We start from the raw sequence: 15777 nt of genomic DNA, 5'->3' as shown, positions 1-15777 counted from the left end.
TAATGTAGAAATTATTAATGAAGTTCCTTCTACTATCAAACTTCCTGAAGACCTAGCTGTAGTACATTGCTCTGCCCATACAGGTGGCTCTGATCCTGACTCTAGGGGAAATGATTGAGCCGATGCAGCTACAAAGCTAGCAGCCATAGAAGCACAGGGATTAATTTTAACATTAACAACCACTGATGATTTAAATTTATCACTTTCCTATAATGAAAAGGAAGTGGAAAAATGGAAACAAAAATTTAAAGCAAAACAGATTAATGGAGTGTGGGTGTCCTCTAAAGTGTCCCTGCTCGCTAGAAGTTTCTATCACCAAATTTGCCAATCTGTTCATAAAATGGTCACTTTGGTACCCAGGGCATTGTGGACTCTGTTAAGAGAGTATGGATATCCCTCAGTATAACTACCATAGCCTCTAAAGTGTGTTCAGCCTGCTCTACCTGCCAGGCATATAACCAACACACCTTTTGTGGCAAAGCTATCAGTGGGCGTCCTCTGGCTTACACACCTTTTGAGCACCTACAGATAGATTTCATAACAATGCCAAAGGCCGGACATTATAAATTTTGTCTAGTCATAGTAGATCAACTGACCAGATGGCCAGAAGCATTTCCTGTGACCTGAGCCACAACGGCTTTTGTTGCTAAGGTGCTTTTAAAAGAAATTATTCCTCATTTTGGCCTGCCAGCACGTATTGATTCATATAGAGGAAGTCATTTTACTGATTATGTCTTAAACTAAATATATTCTTTCTTGGGGATAACTCCCAAATTCCAAGTTCCATATCATCCCCAGAGCTCAGGCCAAGTTGAAAGGATGAATAAAGAACTTAAAACTATGATTGGCAAATTATGCACTGAGATCCATTTAAAACGGCCTGAAATTCTCCCTCTGGCCCTATTTTATCTTAGAAGCAGGCCTAGAGGAGACTTACATATCTCACCATTTGAGATGCTTTTTGGACATTCACCTATACAGGCTAAGCCTTTCTCCCCGGCATATACATCACTATTAGGGGGAGATACTACTATTGCTTCCTATATACAGGAATTACAGCATAAACTGCGTGAACTCAATGAATCCGGAACTGCAGTACAAGCTGGACCACTAGACTTTTCACTTCACGACCTGAACCCAGGAGCCAAGGTGTATATTAAGAATTTCCAACGTACTGGAGCAACTCAGCCTTCCTGGTAAGGACCATTACAAATATTTTTAACTACTCCAACATCTATAAATATTGGAGAGAAGGATTCATTGCTCACATGTAAAGAGAGCATCTTCTGTTGAGACTGATTGACTGTATTCTATCACATGCATTGAAGGTAATAATACATTGACAAGTGGATGCTGTTTTTCAAAAATACATTGAATTCCTGATTTTTTTCTTCTCTTTCCCTTATTTTTTTATTATTGCTTTTCTTTTGAATATTTGATTTTCCCCCCTTTCCTCATTTCTTGTACAAAAGGTACATACAATTAAAATTTTTTTTCTCTCTCACTGCAGTAATATAAGTTTAAAATATACATACTTGCTATATTATTAATACATACCCAAACAGCTTTAGACTGTTATGGGACTATGATTAATGTTTGGTCTGATTCCAAGAAATGGGATAAAAACAAGGAGCACAGACTTAACCTGAATAGTGCCAAAAGAGCACACAGGAAATATTAATGTGGACTCAAGGTTGCAATGCTTGACATATGTTAATTCATAGGACTTCCTTGTATCTACACTCTTTATGAAGTACTCACACAAGTACCAAAATTTGACTATCATGCTGGCTCCCTATATCCCTGAGAATGAAAAGTCAGACTAGGGAATGATGCTTCCCTATCAAAGTAGAATTCTAGTTCCTTTCCTTCTCATAATATGGTAACTTCCTGTAGTCTTGGCTGTAAATGGGTAAGTGAAATATTACTGCATTCTGTCCTACAGATTTGTGGGATAGAAATTACTTTAAATTGGAACTTTACAAGGGCCCATTATGAAGTTATTCCTGTTTACTCAACATTTTATAAATAGATTATGGTATTTTGATTCTGATTTTGATTTTTTTCCTTCCCTTTCTCCCAAAGTTTAACTTTTTTCCATATTTTTTTCCCTTTATACATTTTTGGTTTTTTTGTTTGTTTTGTTTTATTGTTTTTGAATTCTTTTAATAACTGACTCATACACCTCCATAACTCAACAATGCATCCTGAGCTGAACTGGATGATTTTTTTTAACACCCACTTCAGGAGGGATTGTATTTTAATAATAATCCAAGATATTGAAAAGTTTTTTTTTTTTGTTTGAGAAAGACATTCAAGGAAGAAGCTTGCTAACTCCTAAATCCAGAGAATTAACTATTGCAGAAAGATGCCAGAAAACCTACATTACATCAAGATCAAGAATGAACCTTGGGGTGTGGTTGATTGAACTGAAGGTTGATTGAATTTATTTTGAATGTACACTCTTCTGCCAAAGGGGACTGACTCCTAATTGGCTTTTGTCAATGCTCCCAGCAAAACATTGGTTTTGTTGTCTCTCTCTCACTCTCTCCTATTTTTCCCATATCTCTAACTATTGTAATTTCATAGCTGGTATGTTTACAAGATCCTTGGAGAGACTAGTCTTCCTTGGGCCTCAGGGGAATTGTGAATTTCAAAACTACTCCACCCTATTCAGACCATTCTTTAGAAGATTGGATTTAGCTATTTCCTGATCAATAATAATAGAGATACTTGGAATAACAGAATCAGGTCTTGGAAACTACATTCTCCACCCTACTCAGTGTAACAAGATTAGGAAGGGCTGCAGCAAACTCAAGATATAATTATTTGAGAATATGGCCTTCAATAGACGTGCAAAAAAAGGACAGGACTCTGGATGGTCCTAGCTTTTTGGTTGATTCCCTAGGATTCTTTAAGTAAATCATCATATCATCTGCAAAGAGTGACAGCTTGGTCTCCTCATTGCCAATTTTAATACCTTCAATTTATTTTTCTTCTCTAATTGCTACTGCTAGTGTTTCTAGTACAATATTAAATAATAAAGGTGATAATGGGCATCCTTGTTTGACTCCTGATCTTATTGGGAAGGCTTTGAGTTTTTCCCCATTGCAGATGATGTTTTCTGATGGTTTTAGGTATATACTATATTATTTTTAGGAAAGGCCCTTCTATTCCTATACTTTCTAGTGTTTTAAATAGGAATGGGTGTTGTATTTTGTCAAAGGCTTTTTCTGCATCTATTGAGATAATCATGTGATTTTTGTCGGTTTCCTTGTTTATATGGTCAATTATGTGGATGGTTTTCCTAATATTGAATCATCCTTGAATTCCTGGTATGAATCCTACCTGATTGTAGTGGATAACCCTCTTGATGACTTGCTGGAGTATTTTTGCTAGTATTCTATTTAAGATTTTTGCATCTATATTCATTAGGGAGATTGGCCTATAGTTTTCTTTCTCTGTTTTTTACCTGCCTGGCTTTGGGATCAGTACCATGTTTGTGTCATAAAAACAATTTGGTAGAACCCCTTCTTGGCTTATTCTGTCAAATAGTTTGTATAGTATTGGGGTTAGCTGTTCTTTGAATGTTTGATAGAATTCATTTGTGAATCTGTCTGGACCTGGGGATTTTTTCTTAGGGAGTTCTTTGATGGCTTGTTCAATTTCTTTTTCTGACATGGGGTTGTTTAGGTAATTTGTTTCTTCTATTTCTAAATTGTCTAGGCAATTTATATTTTTGTAAGTATTCATCCATATCACTTAGATTCCCATATTTTTTGCCATATACTTGGGCATAGTAGTTTTTAATGATTGCCTTGATTTCCTCTTCATTAGAGGTGAGGTCTCCCTTTTCATCTTGGATACTGTCAATTTGTTTTTTTTCTTTCCTTTTTTTAATTAGACTGATTAGTACTTTGTCAATTTTATTTGTTTTTTTCAAAGCTTCTAGTCTTATTTATTAAATGAATAGTTCTTTGACTCTCAATTTTATTAATTTCTCCTTTGATTTTTAGTATCTCTAATTTAGTCTTCATCTGAGGGTTTTTAATTTGTTCACTTTCTAGTTTTTTAATTTGCATACCCAATTCATTGACCTCTGCCCTTCTTAATTTGTTTATATATGAACTCAAAGATATAAATTTCCCCCTGAGTACTGCTTTGGCTGCATCCCGTAGGTTTTGAAAGGATGTCTCACCATTGTCATTTTCTTCAATGAAGTTATTAATTGTTTCTATGATTTGTTCTTTAACTAGCTGGTTTTGGAGAATCATATTGTTTAATTTCCAATTAAATTTTGATTTATCTAACCATGTACCCTTACTAATTATTATTTTTATTGCATTGTGGTCTGAGAAGGTTGCATTTATTATTTCTGCCCTTTTGCACTTGTTTACAATGATTTTGTGCCCTAGTACATGGTCAATTTTTGTGAATGTACCATGTACTGCTGAAAAGAAGGTGTATTCCTTTTTGTCCCTATTTATTTTTCTCCATATGTCTACTAACTCTAATTTTTCTAAGATTTAATTTGCTTCTCTCACCTATTTCTTATTTATTTTTTGATTTGATTTATCTAGTTCAAATAGGGGAAGGTTCAGATCTCCCACTAGTGTAGTTTTTCTATCTATTTCATCCTTGAGCTCCTCTAGTTTCTCCTTTAAAATTTTGGATGCTCTGCCATTTGGTGCATACATATTGAGTACTGATATTTCCTCGTTGTATATACTGCCTTTTATCAGGATGTAATTACCTTCCCTATCTCTTTTAACTAGATTTATTTTTACTTTGGCTTTATCCGATATCATGATTGCTACTCCTGCCTTCTTTTCATCATTTGATGCCCAATAGATTTGGCTCCATCCTCTTACTTTCACCCTATGTGTATCTACCTTCCTCATCTGTGTTTCTTGCAGACAGCATATGGTAGGGTTTTGGATTCTAATCTACTCTGCTATTCACTTGCATTTTATGGGTGAGTTCATTCCATTCACATTCAGAGTTATGATTACTAGCTGTGTATTTCCCAGCATTTTGATTTCTATTCCTGGTCCTGCCTTTTCTTCTTTCACTATTTCCTTCTATACCAATGTTTGTTTATAGTCATCCCCCCCCAGTTCCCTTCCTTATTTTACTTCCCTTTCTACCCCCCTCCCTTCTTATTCCCTCCCTTATTTTCCCCCATAGTCTTTTTTAAATTTCCCCCCCTCCCTCTCCCTCTCTTGTACTGCTTCCTTCCCTACCAGTCCATTTTTTACCCTTCTACTCCCCTATAGGGCGCAAATCTATTCTCTTCCCCAATGGATTGGATTGTTCTTCCCTCTTTGGGTCAGTTTCAAAGTATGTAAGAGTTGAGTATTTCTTATCTCCAACCTCTTTACCCTTCTAGTGTATCAATGTTCTCCCCCCTCCCACCTTGAACTTCTTTGTGACATATAAATTTACCCCCATTTGTTTCTTTTCCCATTTCTTTTAGTCATAACCTCTTTTCTTTTTTAGCTGTAGTCATGCATATATACATATATTATATATATATATACATACACATATATATGTATTTATGAATGCATATATCTATATACCTATTTATGTCTTGTCCTTTCATCCTATACAGTTTGTCATGGTTCCCTCTGAGTGTAATTCTTCTAGCTGCTCAGGTGATAGCAACAGTTTTTAAGAGTTACCAATGACCTCTTTTCTTATAGGGATACATATCATTTTAACTTATTGAGTCTCTAAAAAAAATATTTGTTGTTTTTTTCCCCTTTTTTAATTACCTTTTGATGATTCTCTTGAGTTCTGTGGTTGGACATCAAATTTTCTTTTCAGGTCTGGCCTTTTATTTATGAATGCTTGGAACTCTTCTGTAGTGTTGTATGACCATACTTTCCCCTGTAAGAATATAGTCAGTTTTGATGGGTATTTTATTTTTGGTTGTAGACCTAGTTCTCTTCCTTTCTGGAATATTGTATTCCATGCCTTTCGGTCCTTGAGTGTGGATGCAGCCAGATCCTGTGTTAACCTCACCGTGTTTCCATGGTATCTGAATGGTTTCTTCTTGGCAACTTGTAATATCTTTTCTTTCATCTGATTGTTTTTGAATTTGGCTATAACATTTCTTGGTATTGTCAGTTGGGGATTAAATACAGGGGGTGATCTGTGACTTCTTTTAATCTCCACTTTCCCCTCTTGTTCTAGGATCTCGGGACAGTTTTCCTGGATAATTTCCTCTAGTATTATGTCCGGGCTTTTTCTTTTGTCGTGGTCTTCTGGTAGTCCAATTATTCTTAAATTGTCTCTTCTTGAACATTTTTCTAAATTGTCTGTTTTGTGAATGAGATGCTTCACATTTTCCTCAATTTATTCATTCTTTTTGTTTTGTTTTATAGTGTCCTGCTGCCTTGTGAGGTCACTTGATTCTAGTTGATTTATTCTTGTTCTTAAAGATTGGATTTCATCTCTGGCTTTTTGGTCGTCTTTTTCCTTCTGGTCTTATTTTCTTTGAAGATCGCCTTTCATCCTTTTTACCTCGTCTTTCATCTCCTTTGCCTCATCTTTCATCTCCTTTGCCTCATTTTCCAGCTGGTTGATTTTGGCTTTCAAGACACTATTTTCTCATTTTAGTTCAAGTGCCTCTGTTTCTAGATGACTTATCTTAATTTTTAAGTTCTTTTCCCAATTGTCTTCAGCCTCTCTTAGTTGTGTTTTGAGTTCTTCCACAGCTTGTATCCATTTTGCTGGGATTTGTGGTTTATCGTTTGCTGATCTCTCCCCCTCTGTTCCATTTGCTGAATAGTAGCTGTCTATTGTAATTTCATTCTTCTTTTTCTGTGGTTTGCTCAAATTCACCCCCTCTTTACTCCCTGTATTTGTCTGTGCTCTTGTTCCTCTCATTTTTTGGGGGGGGACTTCTATCAGTCTCCCCTCTTGGAGCTTTAACAGAAGATCTCTTGGTGTAGTCTCTGGGGTAGGGTTGTTGGGGGTTTGGGCTTCTCTGTCCTCTGGAGGCTTTTGATTGGCTTAAAGTCCAGCAGTCAATGAGGATGGGTGGGGAGCTTGGGCTTCCCAGAGTTCTGGAGACTTTTGATGGGATTGGGTTCAGCTTAGTTGGGCTGGGTTTACTCTAAGTTTTAAACTTCCTGGATGGCTGGAGCAAATATGGAGGATCTCCAAAGCTCTGGCCAGGCTGCCAGGTCTATGCTCCTTCTAGGCTGCCATCTTGACTCTGCCTCTAGGTTCCTGTTTTTTCAGATGACCCTGCTCTCTAAGGGGGGAGGGGTCATGGCCTCCCTGGGCTCTGAGGGCTCCTGATGGGGTTAGGTTTAGCTGGTTTGGACCAAATGAGCCCTGAAGCAAAAATCCTCCTCCTCCACAATCCGTGTTGAATGCCAGCCCAGGTTGCTTTCAAGGTAAGCCCTTAGCTGGCCCTGTTTCTGTTCTTTCAAAAGCTCTGAGGGCTCCTGACGGGATTAGGTTCAGCTGGTGTGGGTGGAATGATCCCCAAACCAACAAAACAAAACAAAACAAACAACCTCCTCCTCCACAATCTGTGTTGAATGCCCGGAGATTGCCAAGGTTACTTTCAAGGTAAGCTCTTCAGAGCAACCCCTTTGCCAGTCCTGAGGTTTCTGTCCTTTCAGTAGCTCTGAGGGCTCTTGATGGGATTGGGTTCAGCTGGTGCCCTGGGACCTCCCTTGAGACTCAGATGGAAGGACCCAGCCATGGGGCTACAGGCTTCCCCCTTCTCTCTATGTTTCCCTGCTGTCTGTGTTGGGAGCCTCTGGAGACTGGCTCAGGTTGCTTTCAAGGTGAATCCTTCAAAATAGACAGCCCTGAGGCCATTTTGCCAGCCCTGAGGTTCCCGCTGCTGCCAATGGCTCATCACTCTGGGTTGGGGGGGATGGGTCCTGGGACCTTCCTTCTGCCTACCCCTTAGATCTGAGTGATCTAGGGTTCTGGCTTTTGGGGGGCCATACCTTTTGATCCAGGTCCGGGAGGAGGGTTCCCCGGGTCTGTCCTGTTGTTCAGCTTGAATTTCGGTGTCCTAGGAGAACTTGGTTTGCAATTGGTAAGGAAGGGTTTCTAAGGTCTGAACTTTCACTGCTTCTAAGCTGCCATCTTGACCAGAAGTCTTGCTGTATCCTTTTAAACCATTGTTTTACTTTTAATCAATCCCCCTAATCCCCTCCCTTGATATACTTTCCTTTCTGGTCCCTCCCTTTTTGTTCCCTTCTTTTTTTTAGGGTCTGTAAGGTTCCTTCCCCCTCTCCTTCCTTACCTTTTACTCCCTCCCCCAACCCCCCCCCTTAGTTTTCCCTTCTCCCTTTCACTGTAGGATAAGATAGAATTCAAGATCCCAATGGATCCAGATGCTCTTCCCTCTCAGAGTTCATCTCACTGAGAGTAAGATTTAAGTATTACCTATTAGCACTCTCTTCCTTTCCTTCTTATAATAATATTCTTCCCCTTCCTCTCCCATTTTTATCTTTTTGTGAAAAAGATTATTCTATTTATTTGGTTCCTTCAAGTATCCTTGGTACCATCATCGATCCCCCCCAAACTTTTTTCTTTTTTCTTTTTTGCATATCATCTTATAGCCTTTAATTCCCCAATCTTTTCCTAATTCTTCTAATTGCTATAATAATGAATACAATTTTTGAGTTACAAATAACATTTTCCCTATATGTTAATATATATAATTTGATCTAATTATAGTCCTTAAAGAAGAGAGTTTGAATAAAAAAAATTCTCCTTTTCCATCTTTTTTCTTATTTACCTTTTCATGTTTCTCTTGATCTTTGTGTCTGGATATCAAACTTTCCACTTAGTTGTGATCTTTTCTTTACAAATACTTAGAAATTTTCTATTTTGTTGAATGTCCATACTTTTCCCCTGGAAGTACATAGTCAGTTTTGATGGATAGGTGATTCTTGGTTGAAGACCTAGTTCTCTTGCCTTTCTGAATACCACATTCCAGGCCTTGGGGTCCATTAGTGTGAAAGCTGCCAGGTCTTGTGTGATCCTGTTTGGTGCTCCTTGGTATCTGAATTGTCTCTTTTTGGCTTCTTGTAGAATTTTCTCCTTCCCTGAAAGCTCTGGAATTTGGCAATTACATTCCTGGAAGTTGATTTTGGGGATTTAGTGTAGATGATGTTCAATGAATTCTTTCACTGTCTATTTTGCCCCTTTGTTCAAGAACATCAGGGCAGTTATCTTGGATGATTTCTTTTACTATTATGTCAAGATTTCTGTTTATTTCTGGCTTTTCAAGTAAACCAATGATTCTCAAATTGTCTCTCTTTCCTCTGTTTTCCTGACCTGTCACCTTGTAAGTGAGATATTTTATATTTTCTTCTGTTTTGTCAGTCTTTTGACTTTGCTTTATTAATTCTTGCTGTTTTTCAAGATCATTGGTTTCCAGTTGCTCAATTCTGATCCTTAAGGCCTGGTTTTCTGCTTTAACCTTTTGATTTTCTAATGTAATTTTTTGATTTTCTGCTATAATTTTTTTTATTTTCTTTTTGAAACATTTCCCATTTCTCTTGCCAGTAGGTTTCCATCTTTTTGATTAGCTCCAATTTAAATTCTTCCAGAGCTTGTGGACAATTTCCATTTTGTTTTAGAATGTTTTATCTTTGTTTGAATTTCCTCCTGTGTTTCTTCTGTAGCCTGGGTTTTTCCTCCATAAAAATTTCCGAGGGTCACTGTCTTTTTTTTCCTGCTTTTCTTGGAGAGAGTTTGGGACTCCTTTGAACAATTAGCCATCACTGTGAGGGATTTACCTTCCCTTTTTAGTCAGAAATCTGAGTGAGCTGGGCAGGTTCTCTGTGTATAAAGGTAAAGAGCAAGAAATTTTCCTGAGGCAAGCTCTCAAATCACCACAGTCATTTGCAGTTCTGTGCTACCTTTCCAGGGGTGCCCACAGTCTGCGCTCCCCTGCTCACCGGGGTTTCCGGTGTATCTGCTGTCAGGGGTAGGTCTTTGGTGATCTTAGTCAGGTTCCAAGGACCTAGAGGTGGCCCTTGCTCACTTTAGAGATGCCCCTCACTCCCTGATTCTGGCGCACTCTGGCTCTGAGCACCCAAGGTCTGAGCTCCTCTGCCCACCTGAGTTTCAGGTGTATCTGCTCACCTACGTAGGTCTTTGGTGGTCTTAATAAGCTCCCAGGGACCTAGAGGTGCCCCTTGCTCACTCTGGCTCCTTAGGTGGGATAGGGGAGGGTAGATCAGCTCTGCTTGGGGGGAGCTTTTTCACCCTCTTATAATGTGGAAATGCCCAAATCCCATGTACCTCCAATGATGTGCCCTACTGTAGGGTCCCTGCATTCTTTTTGTTTGTTTGTTTGTTTGTTTAATTAATGCTATTTTTTTAAAATTTTAAATATTATTTTATTTGGTCATTTCCAAACATTATTCACTGGAAACAAAGATCATTTTCTTTTCCTCCCCTCACCCTCTCCCACCACCTTTCCCTCTCCCATAGCTGACGCATGATTCCACTGGTTATCACATGTGTTCTTGACTCGAACCCCTTTCCCTGTTGTTGGTATTTGCATTAGAGTGTTCATTTAGAGTCTCTCCTCAGTCATATCCCCTCCACCCCTGTGGTCAAGCAGTTGCTTTTCCTCGGTGTTTTTACTCCCACAGTTTATCTTCTGCTTGTGGATAGTATTATTTTTTAGATCCCTGCAGATTGTTCAGGGACATTGCATTGCCACTAATGGAGAAGTCCATTACCTTTGAGTGTACCACAATGTATCAGTCTCTGTGTACAGTGTTTTCCTGGTTCTGCTCCTCTCGCTCTGCATCACTTCCTGGAGGTTTTTCCAGTCTCCATAGAAATCCTCTACTTTATTATTCCTTTCAGCACAATAGTATTCCATCACCAACATATACGAGAATTTGTTCAGCCATTCCCCAATTGAGGGGCATGCCCTCGTTTTCCAATTTTTGGTCACCACAAAGAGAGCAGCTATGAATATTCTTGTACAAGTCTTTTTCCTTATTATCTCTTTGGGGTACAAACCCAGCAGTGCTATAGCTGGATCAAAGGGCAGACAGTCTTTTATCACCCTTTGGGCATAGTTCCCAATTGCCCTCCAGAATGTCTGAATCAATTCACAACTCCACCAGCAATGAATTAGTGTACCCACTTTGCCACATCCCCTCCAGCATTCATTACTTTCCATAGCTGTCATGTTAGCCAATCTGCTAGGTGTAAGGTGATACCTCAGAGTTGTTTTGATTTGCATCTCTCTGATTATAAGAGATGTAGAGCACTTTTTCATGTGCTTATTAATAGTTTTGATTTCTTTGGCTGAGAACTGCCTGTTCATGGCCTTTGCCCATTTTTCAATTGGAGAATGGCTTGATTTTTTGTACAACTGGTATAGCTCTTTATAAATTTGAGTAATTAGATCTTTGTCAGAGGTTTCTGTAATGAAGATTGTTTCACAATTTGTTGCTTCCCTTCTAATTTTGGATGCATTAATTTTGTTTGTACAAAAACTTTTTAATTTGATGTATTCCAGATTATTTATTTTGCATTTTGTAACTCTTTCTAAGTCTTGCTTGGTTTTGAAGTCTTTCCCTTCCCAAAGGTCTGACATGTATGCTATTCTGTGTTCGCCTAATTTTCTTATAGTGTCCTTATTTATGTTCAAGTCATTCGCCCATTTTGAACTTATTTTGGTGTAGGGTGTGAGGCGTTGATCTAAACCTAATCTTTCCTACACTGTCCTCCACTTTTCCCAGCAGTTTTTATGAAACAGTGGATTTTTGTCCCAAAAGCTGGGATCTTTGGGTTTGTCATATACTGTCTTGCTGAGGTTTCTTGCTCCCAGTCTATTCCACTGATCCTCATTTCTGTCTCTTAGCCAGTACCAAATTGTTTTGATGACAGCTGCTTTATAATATAGTCTGAGATCTGGTACTGCAAGGTCCCCTTCCTTTGTATTTTTTTTCCATTATTTCGCTGGATATCCTTGATCTTTTGTTCTTCCAAATGAACTTTGTTATGGTTTTTTCTAAATCAGTAAAAAAAATTTTTGGAAGTTCCACGGGTATGGCACTAAATAGATAGATGAGTTTGGGTAGGATGGTCATTTTTATTATATTGGCTCGTCCTACCCATGAGCAGTTAATGTTCCTCCAATTGTTCAAGTCTAGTTTTAGTTGTGTGGAAAGTGTTTTGTAGTTGTGTTCATATATAGTTCCTGTGTTTGTCTCGGCAGATAGATTCCTAAGTATTTTATATTGTCTCGGGTGACATTATATGGAATTTCTCTTTCTAGTTCTTGCTGCTGAGCTGTGTTGGAATTATATAGAAATGCTGATGACTTATGTGGGTTTATTTTGTATCCTGCAACTTTGCTAAAGTTGTTGATTATTTCAATTAGCTTTTTGGTTGAATCTCTAGGATTCTTTAAGTAGACCATCATGTCATCTGCAAAGAGCGATAATTTGGTCTCCTCCTTGGCTATTTTAATGCCTTCAATTTCTTTTTCTTCTCTAATTGCTACTGCTAGTGTTTCTAATACAATGCCAAATAATAGAGGTGATAATGGGCATCCTTGTTTCACTCCTGATCTTAATGGGAATGGATTTAGTTTATCCCCATTGCAGATGATATTAGTTGATGGTTTTAGATATATACTGTTTATTATTTTTAGGAATGACCCTTCTAGTCCTATGCCTTCTAGTGTTTTTAGTAGAAATGGGTGTTATATTTTATCAAAGGCTTTTTCTGCATCTATTGAAATAGTCATGTGGTTCTTGTTGGTTTGCTTGTTGATATGGTCAATTATGTGGATGGTTTTCCTAATATTGAACCAGCCCTGCATCCCTGCTATAAATCCTACTTGATCATGGTGGATGACCCTTCTGATCACTTGCTGGAGTCTTTTTGCTAGTATCCTATTTAAGATTTTTGCATCTATATGCATTAGGGAGATTGGTCTATAATTTTCTTTCTCTATTGTTGGCCTGCCTTCTTTGGAATTAGTACCATGTTTGTGTCATAAAAGGAGTTTGGTAGCACTCCCTCTTTGCTTATTATGTCAATTAGTTTGTATAGTATTGGAGTTAGCTGTTCTTTGAATGTTTGATAGAATTCACTGGTGAATCTGTCAGGCCCTGGGGATTTTTTCTTAGGAAGTTCTTTGATGGCCTGTTGGATTTCTTTTTCTGATATGGGATTATTTAAGAAATCTATTTCTTCTTCTGTTAGTCTAGGCAATTTATATTTCTGTAAATATTCATCCATATCACCTAGGTTGGTATATTTATTGCCATATAGTTGGGCAAAGTAGTTTTTAATGATTGCCTTCATTTCCTCTTCATTGGAGGTGAGATCCCCCTTTTCATCTTTGATGCTGTTAATTTGCCTTTCTTCTTTCCTTTTTTAAATTAGATTGACTAGTACTTTGTCTATTTTGTCTGTTTTTTCAAAGTACCAGCTTCTAGTCTTGGTTATTAGCTCAATAGTTCTGTGACTTTCAATTTTATTAATTTCTCCCTTAAGTTTTAGGATCTCTAGTTTGGTTTTCTTCTGGGGATTTTTAATTTGTTCGTTCTCAAGTTTTTTGATTTGTATTTCCAATTCCTTGATCTCTGTCCTCCCTAATTTGTTAATATATGCACTCATGGATATGAATTTTCCTCTAAGTACTGCCTTGGCTGCATCCCATAAGGTTTGAAAGGATGTCTCGCCATTGTCATTTTCCTCAATGAAATTATTAATTGTTTCTATGATTCCTTCTCTAACTATCCGATTTTGGAGTATCATATTATTTAATTTCCAATTAATTTTTGATTTGGCTCTCCATTACCGATCAATATTTTTATTGCCTTGTGATCTGGAAAGACTGCATTTATTATTTCTGCTTTTCTGCATGTGAGTGCCATGTTTTTGTGACCTAGTGTATGATCTATTTTTGTGAATGTGCCATGTAGTGCTGAAAAGGTGTATTCCTTTTTGTCCCTATTTAGTTTTCTCCATATGTCTATTAATTCTAATTTTTCTAAGATTTCATTCACCTCTTTTACCTCTTTCTTGTTTATTTTTTGGATTGATATATCTAAATTTGATAGTGGTTGGTGCAAGTCTCCCACTAATATGGTTTTACTGTCTGTTTCCTCCTTCAATTCTCATAGTTTCTCTATTAAAAATTTGGATGCTATACCATTTGGTGCATACATGTTGATTAGTGATATTTCCTCATTGTCTATACTCCCTTTTAACAGAATATATTTACCTTCCCTATCCCTTTTGATCAGGTCTATTTTTGCTTTGGCTTTGTCTGATATCATGATTGCAACTCCTGCTTACTTTCTATAAGTTGAGGCCCCAAAGGTCTTACTCCATCCTTTAATTCTAACCTTGTGAGTGTCAACCCGCCTCATATGTGTTTCTTGAAGACAACAAATGGTAGGGTTTTGGTTTCTAATCCACTCTGCTATTTGTCTACGATTTATGGGTGAGTTCATCCCATTCACATTCAACTTTATGATTGTCACTTGTGGATTCCCTGGCATTTTGATATCTTTCCCTAGTTCTGACCTCTCTTCCCTAGCTATATCCTTTTCAACCAGTGATTTACTTTAGGTCAGTCCCCCTAGTCCCCTCCCTTGATAAGCTTTCCTTTCTAGCCCCTCCCTTTTTATGCTCCCTTCCCCTCCCCCTCTCCTTCCCTCCCTTTTTTATACTCCCTCCTTCCTCCCCCTCCTTAATTTTCCTTCTTTCTTAAACTGTTGGATAAGATAGAATTCAGGATCCCAATGGATCTAGATGTTCTTCCCTCTCAGAGTTACTTTCACTGAGAGTAAGGTTTAAGTAATACCACTTCATGCTCTCTTCTTCTCCTTCTCACATGAGAGTTCTTCCCCTCCCCTTCCCATGTGTATCTTTGTGTGGGAAAGATTATTCTATTTAGTACCCCCCTCATTTCTTGAAGTAAATGTTAGTATTATCGATGATTCCCCCCTCCCTTTTTCTTACTTTGCCCTCACTTTCACTATATCTTCTTGATGCCCCAATCTTTCCCTATGCATGATTCTTCTAACTACTCTTATGATGCATACAATTTTTGAGAGTTACACAATACATTTTCCCCACATATTAATATATATAATTCGATGTAAATGTAGTCCTTATAGAAGAGAGTTTGACTTAAAGAAAAAGATAAGATTTTTCTCCTTTTCCCTTTCTTTTATATTTACCTTTTCATGTTTCTCCTGCTTTCTGTGATTGGATATCAAATTTTCCACCAAGTTCTGGTCTTTTCTTAGCAAATGCTTGGAAATCTTCTATTTTGTTGAATGCTCATACTTTCCCCTGGAAGTATATAGTCAGTTTTGCTGGGTAGTTGATTCTTGGTTGGAGACTCAGCTCTCTTGCCTTTCTAAATATCGTGTTCCATGCTTTGCGGTCTCTTAGTGTGTTAGCTGCTAAGTCATGTGTGATCCTTATGGGAGCCCCCTTATATCTGAAGCTCCTCTTCTTGGCTTCTTGTAGGATTTTCTTCTTTTCTTGGAAGCTCTTGAATTTGGCAATTATATTCCTAGGGGTTGTCTTTTGGGGATTTAGTATAGAGAGTGTTCTATGAACCCTTTCTATTTCTATTTTGACCCCTTGCTCCAGAACGTGAGGGCAATTTTCTCTTATAATCTGCTGTAGAGTAATATCGAGTTTATTGTTTATCTCCTGTTTTTCTGGGAGACCAATAATTCGGAGGTTGTCTCTTCTCCCTCTGTTTTCCAAATCTGTGACATTTCAGTG

Source organism: Monodelphis domestica, chromosome 1 (genome assembly GCF_027887165.1).
Source record: "Monodelphis domestica isolate mMonDom1 chromosome 1, mMonDom1.pri, whole genome shotgun sequence".
Lineage (NCBI taxonomy): Eukaryota > Metazoa > Chordata > Mammalia > Didelphimorphia > Didelphidae > Monodelphis > Monodelphis domestica.
Note: the sequence above shows the minus strand (reverse complement) of the source record.